At 43.1% G+C, this 14,905-nt stretch overlaps 1 pseudogene; it reads right to left on the minus strand.

Annotated features, from left to right (window-relative positions):
* Positions 1-3,861: 3,861 nt before the first annotated feature.
* LOC111920623 (protein POLLENLESS 3-LIKE 2-like) overlaps positions 3,862-14,905 on the minus strand; it is a 61,205-nt pseudogene continuing 50,161 nt past the window's right edge.

Here is a 14,905-nt window from a genome sequence, read left to right on the forward strand (position 1 = left end):
ACTTTAACATCCTTAGGTAAATTTGGCAGCTTCGCAACCAATGCCCATTTCTTTGGCAATTCAACATATGGACGCTTTGATAATGGTACATGGGACTATCACAGACCTAGCCTTTCCCTTTACCATTTGGTCAACCGAGTTGACTATAGCTAATCCCTTTCCATTGGGAAGAGAATGCTTTTATGGATTTCCTGTGTCACTATTGTCAATGTCCATCAAGTTTTAAGGAAGTTGATCTTAACAAATAGATAAGATCATTAAGGGTCTTGTCATAGTCTGTTTCATAGGTGTCCCAAAGGAACTACTATGTGACTTAGAAAGTGATTGAACCACCAACTTTCTCAAAACTTTGACACGTAACTCTCCTGACTTGTCAATATGTGACTACATCTCCAAGATGTGACCACACCTAGACCTTGCCTTGCCAATAGGGCTTGAGTGACCTTAAACTTTTCAAGAACTTGTGGGTTAGGGAGAATAATTTAAAGAGGTGAAGAAGTATGATATCCATGGGACATCATCTTCATTTTGGAAAGCTTGTTTCAAGAGATTTGGGAAGATCATAAATGTCTAAACCAGACATCTTTTGGGAGATATTCAAGATAGTTGATCTTAAGTCCTTAATATGACACCCAATATGAAATATTAAGGCTAGGACCCAACAAACTATTTTATAACTTAGAAGAGGTATGCCGTAATCCAAGCTATAAAATATTTGAAGGTAGGTGAATGACCATTCACCAATTTCCACCAAGATAAACGAAATGTATTATTAGGTTTTAATTGGTTTTGAAACTCCTAGATCTTTGAGATTCATTGAACTGTTTAATGGCATGTTTCAATCTCGAGTGTGCCCTTCAGGTTTTGTGACTGGGATGACGAGGATCACAAAACAAGGTGTGAAGTAACCATGCAAATTACTTGGTACCCTTAAGTGTTTACCCCTCAATCGATGTGCCGGTTAACCACACACGCTCCGTCGATACTATGATAAACATTAAGTTACCCTTTGCCTACCTTTTTAAATATGAGTTAGTGTGCCGGTTAACCGCACACACTCCACTAACCGACTTAAACAAAGTGCAAAGTGTAATTTCATGGATTAGCACCTTATTCACATTTTCCTAAGTAACTAAGATTGGGTATTATTAAGAGTTTAGTTACTTAGTATTTATCATTAATACTTTTAATGAAGGGAGGATTCTAGTCCTGTCAAACCCGTTCGGCTAACGACCCTCCACTAGTCAAGCAAGCGGTGGGTGAGAGTGGACACCCATTAAGTTGCCATTTTATAGGCAACAACCTTGTACCCACCTTATAGACCGGCTTCGTGAATGAGGCGTACTAGCGGTAAGACTGACTTTACTCTTATACATATATATTATTAACTTATAATATTATAAAGTATAAGGGTTGAATTTTAACTCTTTAAAATTCTAAGGGCTAACTTGGAATTAAAGTATTCATAAGTGAAAACTTTTCAAATTCCAAAACTTGAGGGCAAGTTTTGAAACTATTCAAAACTAGTTAATTCCATGATTTATGTGTTTAAAGTAGTTTTAATCCAAAAACTCTTCAAGTTCCATAACTTTAGGACAAGTTATGGAAGACTTTAAACTAATAAAAGAATTACTTTTCTTTATTTTATAACTTATGGAATTAATTAAGGTTGCACTTTATTTATTTATTTATTAATGAAGTGACTCTTGAACCTCCATAACTTAAGGACAAGACTCTTCATCTTTTTGTAACCATTGCCAACTTTTATTAGTTTTATGAAACTTAAATGTGACTTTTCATATAACTTGAGGACAAGTTACAAAAACACATTTTAGAATCTCCTCTTAGATTAATTTGGATTGAAAACAACTATTTCACTCAACTTTCTATTAATCTAAGCAACTCATAAGAACAAGATAATTCAAATCAAACTTTTTCATGTAATTAGTCTAAACCTTAAACTAATACAAAACATGAATCTATTCACAATTATCTTTGAAATTGGATTAGCATGAACATTACCACATCAAAAACAATTTTATAAGTTCAAAAACATCTTAGGGTAATGTTCCTAGTCCAATTCCAGCCAAAAAAGTCGAATTTATGCTGTCTGGGGGTCCAACTCGTCGAGTGCATGAACCAACTCGGCGAGTTGGATCGATTTGATCACTTTTTAGGCATGGACTTGCCGAGTCTCCTGATGGACTTGCCGAGTCTGATGATCAGACAGCAACAACTTCGATTTTTTAAGTATAACAAGAAAACAAGCCTATGCTCTGATACCACTATTGGGTTTTGAGCATTCTAACACTCCTAAGTGAACATGCAACCCTAAATACCTTCGATCTATGTTTTCTCTATTATACATGCAAATATAAACATCCAAGGTATTATCCTAATCTAGCATATAAAATAATGAATATAACAAGATAGAATGCATACCTCTTTCATGTAGAAAGTATTCATGAAGCTTGAGTGCCTAGTGCCCCAAGTGTGACACCTCAAATGGTTCACACAACACCAAATACACTTGGAATAACTTGAGAGAAATCTACACTTCATAAAATCGGCTAGCCCTTTCTAGAACGATACTAGTCGCCGATTTTGTCAAGAATAAGATCTTTATATAGTGTTGACTTTCCATTTCCTTGGATCCATGGGTTCACATACACCATGGAGCATCCATGGACCATCCTATGGGTTTTAGCCCAACTTGATTATCCATGGAGCATTAGCCCACTATACAAGTATGGATGATTTACACAATCAACCCATATATTTAATTAGTATTCTTTTGATCAATTAATTAATCCTAGATTAATTCTTGATCAATACTAATTAAATAATCTTATTATTCTTATTATTAATGTACTAGAACTTATAATATATTAATAACCATAAGTGTCTTATTTCTCTCATTATAGTCTATCCAAGTGCATGATGCCATGCAACCCAAATGGACCATGCTGGGTCGGGTCAAGTATTACCATTTATAGTTATGGACTTAGACATTAATCCAACAGTATTCAGTACCTTCTGGAAGAGATAGTATCGGTGCACTACACAACATTTCCTTCAACTTTTGGAAAAAAAACTTATTGTTTGTCTCCCCAAACAAGTTTTATCTCCTTCAACTTTAATGTCGTGAGTGGTTTGGCTATTTAGGAGAAGTTTTTTATGAGTCTTTGATAATATCTTATGAGACCTAGGAGTTGACACACTTCGGTTGGTGTCTTAGGCGCTTCCCAGTTCTTCACCGCTTCAATCTTGGAAGGATGAAAATGAATTCCTTTATTACTAACTACATGCCATAAAAAGTGTACTTCTCTAATCCAAAATTCATCTTAGATAATTTGGCATACAAATTTTCTATCCTTAACAATTCCAAGATCATCCGTAAATGTTGCCTATGCTCTTCCTTGGTTTGCATACACGGTTCATAAGATCCATGAATTTATCCAAGTAGGGTTTGCATACACGGTTCATAAAATCCATGAAAATTGTTGGGGCATTGGTCAACCCAAATGGCATAACCAAGAATTCATAATTATTGTAGAGTGTTATGAATGTATTCTTTTAAATTTCTTCTTCCATGACTCGGAGTTGATGGTACCTCGATCTTAAGTCGAACTTGGAGAAATAGCTCGATCCTTGAAGCAGATTGAACAGATCATCGATTTGGGGAAGTGGATACCGATTCTTGATGGTTAATTTATTTGACTCACGGTAGTCGATGCATATTTGAATATATCCATCGTTCTTCTAGATGAATAGTATTGGCACTCCCCAATGCGAAAAGCATGGTTTGATAAAGCATTTGTCAAGAAGTTCTTGTAGTTGACTAGAGAGCTCTTGCATTTCTTACGATGCCAATCTATAAGGGGATTTTGCTATGGGGGCTAATCCTGGAATTAGATCAATCCTAAACTCGACTTGAAATGCAGATGGTAATCCTGGTAGATCCTCATGGTATACATCAGGATAGTTACGCACTTGAGGTACCTCCTTGATCTCTTTATTCTCGTCTTTCTTATCGACAACGTGGAATAGATTGGCATAATACTTCTTCTTTAGGTATTTCCTGGCCTTCTGTAACAGCCGGATTCCCAGGTATTACTCATTTATTTATTTTTGGTAATTTGTGAGGAGACTCGGCGAGTTGGAGCCTAGACTCGCCGAGTATGATCGCGGATTTGGACGCGGGTTCGCGTTCGGAATCGGTGAGTCCAAGAGTGGACTCGGCGAGTCCACGCTTTTTGATGAAACCCTAATTGCCCAGCCTTGAGCCCTATTTAAAGGACCTTATAACCCTTCATTGCGGCTACCTTCGACCTTGAGATCACCAGAGCACCTGAGAGTCCTTATGAGTGAGAAAAGAGGCCATTATTCACCATCCTTGTGTGTGTTAGCAAGAAGGGAAGAGGAAGGCCAAGCTAGAAGAGTTGGGGAGCTTGGATCTACTTCCATTTCGGCAGAGGAAGCTATTTGAGGTAATATTCAGAGCTTATTCTCGTGTTTTCATTGATATGGTCAAATCTAGGGTTTCTTCATGCATTGTTTACCTTGTAATTGGAGTGTGAGAGGTCCCATGTGGAATTGGTACCTAGATCTGGACCTTAGTAGGTCCATAGAGTCCCAAATGCTCTGCTTTATGCCTTTCCTTTTGAGTTATGGACTTAGGTTACCATTTTAGATGTCATTTCACCAAAAGAAGCCTTGTAGGCGTAGCATGGTAGCCAAGATTGTAACTTTACGTGATAAATGTGCTTGGAAGGACTGGATCTATGAGTTACTGGAATGGATCTGACCTCAGGAGTTAGTTTGAGTTCATGCATGGCTTAGACTCGCCGAGTCCAAAGAACAGACTCGGCGAGTAGCATGAAGATTGTCATTATCCACTCAGCGAGTGGTCTTGCTGAGTTAAGGGTTGACTCAGTGAGTCAGGGAGAGTCGGAGAGGGTTGACAGGTGGACTGAGTCGAGCTGGAACTCGCCGAGTTGTTCTTGAGACTCGGCGAGTTGAGTCGTGGTGGCCCCGCGATTCATGCCAGGTGGAACTCGTCGAGTCAGGGATGTACTCGACGTGTCAAGAGAGGATCCTAGGGAGTCAATGAACACGTATAGACTCACCGAGTCGCTCTAGTGCACTCGCCGAGTCCGGTCAAAGTTGACCGTTGACCAGAGTTGACCAGTGTTGACTTGATAGGGGTAGTCAACCTTAGTTGTGAAAGTGTTAATTAGAGATATATGGTGTTATAGGAGGATTATAGCTCGAAGGATCGAGCGCGAGTGATTTCTGGGATTTGCGAGTTATCGAGATACGCGAGGTGAGTCTTCTCACTATACTTTACCTTGAGTAGGTAATTAGAGTTATGTGACAGAGTATTTGTATGCTATATGTATGTTATGTGTGGTACTACATTATTTCTATGTGATTTATGCTGTGCATGTTTATAGAGTTGGAACCGGAAGGTTCCCAGAGTTAGAACCAGAGGGTTCACAGAGTAGGGTCTACGGACCCACAGAGTTATAGCCTCGAGTGGCTAATATGTGTTATGTGTGATATTTTGGGGAACTCACTAAGCTTTGTGATTAAAGTGTTGGTGTTTATTGTTTCAGGTACTAGTGAATACCGTGGGAAGGCGCCGACTTGATCAGTACACACACGTGGGATTTTTATGTTATGTGATCTTGGGATTCTTTGTATGACATGGATTGGAGTTTCAAACATTGATGTTTTTATGAAAATTAAATGAATATGTTTTTATATTATGCGAAAAATTATTTTGAAATTCACGGTGTAACAAGTTGGTATCAGAGCCTTGGTTTGAGGGATTCGAGTACACCTTCGGGCGTATTTGAACTCAAACTGAGGATTTGAGAAGTATTTTCAAAAAGAATAAAAGATTTTTGGAAGAACGCAGAGCAGAGTTGTGTGTACGATTAGTCCGCGCCCGAACGATGATTTCCCAAAATACCCTCATGTTATGCGATATTGATATTGATATGATGTATTCTCATGCTAGAGTAGGCTAGGTACTCCTATTAGGACTAGAGTGGCCTGATTTGTGATGCCTTAGCCTAGAGAGAGGTGAGCTGCTATGAGATGCTTGAGAGTGAGTAGGTAGCAGCGAGGGGCTTATGAGAGATTTGTTAGAGAGTGGATTGTGCTTGATAGAGTACTTGGAATTTGAGATCCGAAGAGGAGGACTTGGGGTGTATTCTGATACGGTGCGAACAGTAGTATTGGGCCCGTACTACTAAAAGCACCGGAGCGGTGTACAGCCCAAGTAGGAATCTTTGGAATACCAAGGATCAAGGAGGGATGAGTTGTCGAGTGTGAGTATGCTCGAATGGATTCTAATTTATCGTATGTTGTATTTCAGAGGTAGATCATGGTGAGGACACATCTGATGCCTGAGAACAGTGAGACGAGTGATGAGGAGATCCGCCGGATCATCCATGAGGAGGTGGCTGCGGCCATCAGGGCAGAGATACCAGAGATGTTCGGGTCTATTAAGACCACGTTGATTGAGACCTTCGACGAGCGTTATGCCGCTCTTTCTGAGGCTGCTGTTGCAGCGGCTACCGCAGCTATTGCTGCCGCGAGGCCGCAGGGTGGTGATGCGTTGCTGTTCCGAGAGTTCAGCAACACAAAACCACCAGAGTTTGATGGGACCTAGGACCCGGTGGCGGCTATGAGATGGATTTCTGACATAGAGGGGTGTTTCTTCACTTGCTCAACTCCTGAGCATTTGAAGGTTCGGTTCGTGCTGAACCAACTTCGCTTGGGAGCGAAGGACTGGTGGAAGTTTGTGACGGCGCACTTTACGCCTGCTGAGCTTGCGGCAGTGACCTGGGAGAGGTTCACTGCCATGTTCCGAGATGAGTACGTTCCCCAGGTGGAGAGGGAGCGTTTGGCCCAAAAGTTTCTGACCCTCAAGTAGGGTACTGAGTCTGTTACGGTGATTACCAGGATGTTCCATGAGAGGGCGATGTTCTGCCCTGAGCACGTGTCCACAGAGCAGGCACATATGAGCCGATATTTGAGTATCTTGAGGCGAGACATTCGGGAGTTCGCGGCGAACTCCTCGTACCGGACATTTTCCGAGCTTCAGGTAAATGCCCGGAAGAGGGAGATTGAGCTAGAGACTCAGGCCAAGGAGGAGGCGGAGTCTTTGGGGAGGGATCGGCGACCGGCACAGTCTCAGCCGGCAGCCAAGCGGGCCAAGCCCGCTGATCCCAAACCAGGGAGCCAGAAGGGCCGCACTTGTGGGAAATGTGGCAAGGGTCATGATGGAGTCTGTAGAGCGGGATCTTGCTACAAGTGTGGCAAGGAGGGGAACATGGCCAAGGACTGCCCCAAGGGGTTTTGGTGTGTTTTCACTGCAACCAGACCGGACACCGGAAGGCAGAGTGTCCGCAATTACGAGGATCATCTCAGGGAGCACCTCAGGGATCTGCCCCTGCCGCCATCATAGCTACCGAGAGTCGACTAATGAAGGCCGAGGCGCCGAGAGCACGAGGGAGAGCTTTTCAGTTGACCACGGAGGAGGTCCGCGCAGCACCCGATGTCGTGGCTGGTATGTATTTTTCATGTATTTATTTTGATGTTGTGATAATATGCTTATATTATGTTATGCGTAGGTACTTTTCTTGTGAAATCTGTACCTGCCTTGGTGTTATTTGACTCGAGTGCGAGTCGGTCTTTTGTATCTTTGGCTTTTAGTCAGCATATCAGTGTTAGTCGAGAGGCGTTGAGTCGACCTCTGAGAGTTTCCATAGCTGAGGAGAGGGTGATATATGCCACGGAGGTTCTTCGAGGGTGCGTAGTCGAGATTTTCGGTGTTGAGTTCCCGATTGATCTGGTTCCTATTGCGATTGGTGATGTCTGTGTCATTGTGGGCATGGACTGGTTGAGCAGATTCGGTGCGGTTATCGACTGCGAGCGACAGCTGGTGACCATACGAGACCCTAGTGGGGGAGTACTTATGGTGTACGGCGAGGGTACACGTTCTGGATCAGCGTTTTGTTCGGCCGCTAGAGCAAGACAGTGTCTACAGCAGGGCTGTAACGGTTTTGTGGCGTATGTGATCGATACGCGGGTGGATTCCGAGAGACCGAGGTCTGTTGAGGAGGTTTCGATAGTGCGTGAATTCCCTGATGTATTTCCTGAGGAGTTGCCGGGTGTGCCTCTTGGTTCCGGGAGCAGCGCCTATCGCTAAGGTGCCTTATCGCCTTGCACCTCCAGAGATGCAAGAGTTATCCTCGCAACTTTAGGAGCTGCTGGGAAGGGGTTTATTCGGCCAGCAGCTCGCCGTGGGGAGCGCCTATCCTGTTCGTCAAGAAGAAGGATGGTTCAAACCGGATGTGCATTGATTACCGGGAGTTGAACAAGCTGACGGTCAAGAACCGTTACCCGTTGCCGAGGATCGACGATTTGTTCGATCAGTTTCAGGGAGCATCTTGGTTCTCCAAGATCGATTTGAGGTCTGGATATCATCAGGTGAGGGTGCGGGATGAGGACGTCCAGAAGACAGCGTTCAGGACGCGTTATGGACATTACAAGTTTGTGGTGATGCCTTTTAGGCTCACCAATGCCCCGGCAGTGTTCATGGATCTCATGAACCGAGTGTGTAAGCCGATGTTGGATCGGTCGGTGATTGTATTTATCGACGACATTTTGGTATATTCGAGATCTAGAGAGCAACATGAGGAGCATTTGAGAGAGGTTCTCGGAGTTCTGAGATCGGAGAGGCTTTATGCCAAATTCTCCAAGTGTGATTTCTGGTTGCGGGAGGTCCAGTTCTTAGGACATCTCGTTAACCAGAAAGGGAAAATGGTCGACCCGGCCAAAGTTGAGGCGGTGATGAGTTGGGAGGTGCCGAGGTCACCCTCCGAGATCAGGAGTTTCCTAGGGTTGGCAGGGTATTATCGGAGATTTATCAAGGATTTCTCTAAGATCGCAGTGCCACTCACCAGGTTGACCCGGAAGGGTGTTGCTTTTTCATGGGGCCCCGAGTAGCAGGCCTCCTTTGAGACACTTCGCCAAAGGTTATGCGAAGCCCCTGTGTTAGCCCTCCCGGAAGGGATGGAGGACTTTGTGGTATACTGTGACGCATCGATTTTGCGGTTGGGGGCGGTGCTGATGCAGAGAGGGCATGTGATAGCGTATGCATCGAGGCAGCTGAAGCCTCATGAGATGAGATATCCCACCCATGATCTAGAGTTGGGGGCAGTGGTGTTCGCCCTCAAGATTTGGCGTCACTACCTGTATGGGGTTCGGTGTACGATATACACGGGCCATAAGAGTTTGAAATATTTGATGGATCAGCCCAACCTAAATATGAGACAGAGAAGGTGGTTGGATGTGGTCAAGGATTATGATTGTGAGATCCTGTACCACCCGGGCAAGGCTAATGTTGTAGCCGATGCATTGAGCCACAGGGCGGAGAGCACCCTGCTGCGGGATGTATGTTTGAGATTGACCGTGGTAGCTCCAGTGTTGGACGCCATTCGTGGGGCACAGGCCGAGGCTGTGCAACCTGAGATGCGAAAGAAAGAGCGGGTTGTTGGTTTGGTTTCAGAGTTCGTTACCGATGGTCGGGGGTTTATGACATTTCAGGGGCGCATCTGGGTGCCGTACGTGGGAGGAACGCGTACAATTTTGATGGAAGAGGCTCATCGGTCGAAATTTTCGATCCATCCTGGGGCCACTAAAATGTATTTGGACCTGAGGAAGGAGTATTGGTGGCCCTGTATGAAGAGGGATGTTGCGTGGTTTGTTGAGAGGTGCTTGACCTGTCGTAGGGTTAAGGCCGAGCACCAGAGGCCGCATAGTAAGTTGCAACCGTTGGAGGTTCCCGAATGGAAGTGGGAACAAATCACCTTGGATTTTATCACCAAATTGCCAAGGACTGCCAGGGGAGTTGATGCAGTTTGGGTGATTGTGGACAGGTTGATGAAGAGCGGTCACTTTCTTGCTATCAGCGAGAGTTCTTCAGTAGAGAAATTGGCAGAGGTGTACGTGAGAGAAGTGGTATCTCGGCATCGGGTGCCGATCTCGATTGTTTCAGACCGAGATGTGCATTTCACTTCCAGGTTCTGGAAGAAGTTTCATGAGGAGTTGGGTACTAGGCTGCATTTTAGTACCGCATATCATCCCCAGACAGACGGTCAGAGTGAGCGGACGATTCAGACGCTCGAGGACATGCTCCGGGCATGTGTGTTGGATTTCGGGGGTAGTTGGGATGCGTACTTGCCCTTGGCAGAGTTTTCCTACAACAACAGCCATCATTCGAGCATTGGTATGCCGCCCTTTGAGCTATTGTATGGTACGAGGTGTTGGACCCCCATTTGTTGGGGAGAGGTTGGACAGTGTGTGATGGGTAGTACAGAGATCATGCTTCAGACGACAAAGCAGATCCAGCAGGTCAGACAAAGGTTGTTGACCGCTCAGAGTCGTCAGAAGAGTTATGCAGACAGACGCCAGTCTGAGCTTGAGGTTCAGGTCGGCGACCTTGTGCTCCTGAAGGTCTCTCCTTGGAAATGAATGATTCGATTCAGGAAGAGGGGCAAGTTGGGGCCCCGATATATTGCTCCATTCCGGGTAGTCGCGAGGGTAGGCAGGGTAGCCTATCGTTTGGATTTGCCAGCAGAGTTGGGTCAGATTCACGACACTTTCCACGTGTCGCAATTACGGAATTGTATAGCCGATGAGTCGGCAGTGGTTCCATTAGAGGATATTCAGGTGGATGCGAGCCTGAATTATGCTGAGAGACCAGTGGCAATCAGAGATCGGAAGGTCAAGGTTCTGCGGAACAAGGAGATACCCCTGGTTTTGGTTCAGTGGCAACATTGAAAGGGGTCCGAGATGCCTTGGGAACCGGAGCGTTAGATGCGTGAGCAGCATCCAGAGTTATTTGCAGAGCGAGACTTCGAGGGAGAAGTCTAGTTCTAGTGGGGGAGAATTGTAACAGCCGGATTCCCAGGTATTACTCATTTATTTATTTTTGGTAATTTGTGAGGAGACTCGGCGAGTTGGAGCCTAGACTCGCCGAGTATGATCGCGGATTTGGACGCGGGTTCGCGTCCGGACTCGGCTAGTCCATGCTGTTTGATGAAACGCTAATTGCCCGACCCTGAGCCCTATTTAAAGGACCTTATAACCCTTCATTGCAGCTACCTTCGACCTTGAGAGCACCAGAGCACCTGAGAGTCCCTGTGAGTGAGAAAAGAGGCCATTATTCACCATCCTTGTGTGTGTTAGCAAGAAGGGAAGAGGAAGGCCAAGCTAGAAGAGTTGGGGAGCTTGGATCTACTTCCATTTCGGCAGAGGAAGCTATTTGAGGTAATATTCAGAGCTTATTCTCGTGTTTTCATTGATATGGTCAAATCTAGGGTTTCTTCATGCATTGTTTACCTTGTAATTGGAGTGTGAGAGGTCCCATGGGGAATTGGTACCTAGATCTGGAACTTAGTAGGTCCAGAGAGTCCCAAATGCTCTGCTTTATGCCTTTCCTTTTGAGTTATGGACTTAGGTTACCATTTTAGATGTCATTTCACCAAAAGAAGCCTTGTAGGCGTAGCATGGTAGCCAAGATTGTAACTTTACGTGATAAATGTGCTTGGAAGGACTGGATCTATGAGTTACTGGAACGGATCTGACCTCAGGAGTGAGTTTGAGTTCATGCATGGCTTAGACTCGCCGAGTCCGAAGAACAAACTCGGCGAGTAGCATGAAGATTGTCCTTAACCACTCAACGAGTGGTCTTGCCGAGTTAAGGGTTGACTCAGTGAGTCAGGGAGAGTCGGAGAGGGTTGACAGGTGGACTGAGTCGAGATGGAACTCGCCGAGTTATTCTTGAGACTCGGCGAGTTGAGTCGTGGTGGCCCCGCGATTCATGCCAGGTGGAACTCGTCGAGTCAGGGATGTACTCGACGTGTCAAGAGAGGATCCTAGGGAGTCAGTGAACACGTATAGACTCGCCGAGTCGCTCTAGTGCACTCGCCGAGTTCGGTCAAAGTTGACCGTTGACCGTTGACTAGAGTTGACCATTGTTGACTTGATAGGGGTAGTCAACCTTAGTTGTGAAAGTGTTAATTAGAGATATATGGTGTTATAGGAGGATTATAGCTCGGAGGATCGAGCGCGAGTGATTTTCGGGATTTGCGAGTTATCGAGATACGCGAGGTGAGTCTTCTCACTATACTTTACCTTGAGTAGGTCATCAGAGTTATTTGACAGAGTATTTGTATGTTATGTGTTGTACTGCATTATTTCTATGTGATTTATGTTGTGCATGCTTATAGAGTTGGAACCGGAAGGTTCCCAGAGTTAGAACCAGAGGGTTCACAGAGTAGGGTCTACGGACCCACAGAGTTATAGCCTCAAGTGGCTAATATGTGTTATGTGTGGTATTTTGGGGAACTCACTAAGCTTTGTTCTTACAGTGTTGGTGTTTATTGTTTCAGGTACTAGTGATGACCGTGGGAAGGTGCCGGCTTGATCAGTACAAACACGTGGGATTTTTATGTTATGTGATCTTGGGATTCTTTGTATGACATGGATTGGAGTTTCAAACATTGATGTTTTTATGAAAATTAAATGAATATGTTTTTATATTATGTGAAAAATTATTTTGAAATTCACGGTGTAACACCTTAATATAGGAAATGATCCTAAGGTTCCTATTAGGCTTATCTCCGTAGACGATTAAGGGTTCTATATTCTGCAAGGAAGTACGCATTGCTTTCTCAAAACATAAAACTTCAGCGTGATTAAAGGATAACCAATCGATGCCTATTATGATGTCGAAGCTTCCATTAACCATAGGCATGATGTTGACGAGAAATCCGTGGTTATTTAATTCTAAAGTGCAATTCTCTCTTACTTCTTAGGTGCTTCCAGTTTGACCATTGGACATTTCTACTATATAGGACTCCCTAAGTTTACTAGATGGATGATTTAGTAATTTCCAAAACTCGAGTGAGTTAATATTGCTTCTATTGGCACCAAACTCAAAAAGTACATTTGCATATAGATTGTTACTTAAGTACATACTAATAACCATTGTTGGGTCATGGACGGCATCCTTTGGTCTTATGACAAATGCCTTTCCTCTGACATTTCCTCCTTGTCCCTTGAACTTTGGGCAGTCTCTCTTGTAATGACCAATCTCCCCTCACTCATAAAAAGCTTTACTTACTTATGCTTATGTGACTCCTTGGCTCCTCACAGGTGCTAGTGCAGGTGTTAGGAATCTACACTTCTGAACAAGGTGGCCCTTCCTACAACAGTTGATATACATCAAATAAGCATCGATGTGATGATAACATGTGACGGCATCAACACCATCATCAGCATCAGCGCCAACGCCAATGCCAACACATGACCTTATTATCACACCTTTACTTAGATAGGTATACATCCCTCAGTTAATGGAATTTCACTTATTATAATCTTATATATTCAACAATAGGGATAAACCCTAATGCAATGTCTTGGTCACCGTTTTTGTGGCCTTGTTCTCTTTATGAGAAAATCCTTTCATAGTGAAAGCATCTTTGTGATTACTCATGTTATTTGTTTTCTATTTAATATTTTCTGGGTTAGTTTGTTATTTGTTATTCATACTTAAAATGTATTCGATCGATACAAACCTCCAATTGGTATCGGATCATGTTTTCGATACACTCAAGTTATCATCTCAACCATCTATCATCCCAAGTCACCAGTTCCCAACAAGATCCCTCCTTTTGATGAACACAAATTTACTGCTTGGAAATCAAAGGCCATGGATATTCTCGAGATCATGGACTACGATATGCGTGATATCATCAACAGGTGTCCCATCACCTCTATGCATCAGTCATCCAATGACAATGCATCTGGTAGTAAACTAAAATAAAAAATATGTGTCGGGATACAACAAGGAAGAAAAAACGGTCCTGAATTTTGATGTAAAGGAGAGGATTGGTATTGGAAATTCTCTTCCACTTCATGTCTATCATTTGGTTCAAAATTGCTCCACTACACAAGAGATGATGGTCACTCTATCACACACCTTTGATAGAGAAGATATTCCAGACGAAGAAGTTTCAAAAGGTAAGTCTCTTATGACTCAAGTCATTGAGTCTCATGTTGATGCACCAAGGAATAGTGTTAGTACATTTGATGCTGACCTTTCTCAAGCTACTACAAACTCTAAGTCTCAAGATTAGGACTCATCCTCAATGTATCAGGTAAATAACTTTGTTAACTATTCTTCCATTGATAAAGATGATATGTTTGATTATTTACGTTTTGATTAATCTATTTTAAACAACAAAAAATCTTCTCTCCAAGTTGAGATAAAAAATATTAGAGAAAAACTCTCCTTTCTGAAGACTCACTTTCTCGTTTAAAAAAGGAAAACACTTGTACCTCACCGACCAAAAATTTTCTTCACACTGAAAAAGAAAAAGTTGTTGATCATGCAAGAAACATTCAACTTATTTTAAATAATTGAGATTCTTCATACTGTAATGTCACAAGAATTATTATTGATCACATTCTTGATCAATGTAAGAAAATTCTTAGAGGTGATGTTGAAGGCGTTGTTTCCTTAATAAAAAAAGGTTAAGACTAGTCATACTTTTTATGACTCTGATAGTCTAGAGAAAGATTTTAAAAATAGGTTTGTAAGTACTTATTTCATAAATCAAACTCTAATTAATGCACATTGTACTACTGAATCTAATGCTAATATGCATTGTGAATCTCATTTATCTACTTTTGATCCTTCACATCAACTTCCTCATCGTGAGTATGTCTTGCCCTACATTAAGATCCTGCTAAAATTTCCTATCTCCAATGGTGAAGTTCATTATGTAAAAGAAATTCTTAGCATGTTTCCTTAGTGCTA

The sequence above is a fragment of the Lactuca sativa genome, chromosome 8 (assembly GCF_002870075.4).
Source record: "Lactuca sativa cultivar Salinas chromosome 8, Lsat_Salinas_v11, whole genome shotgun sequence".
Taxonomy (NCBI): Eukaryota; Viridiplantae; Streptophyta; class Magnoliopsida; order Asterales; family Asteraceae; genus Lactuca; species Lactuca sativa.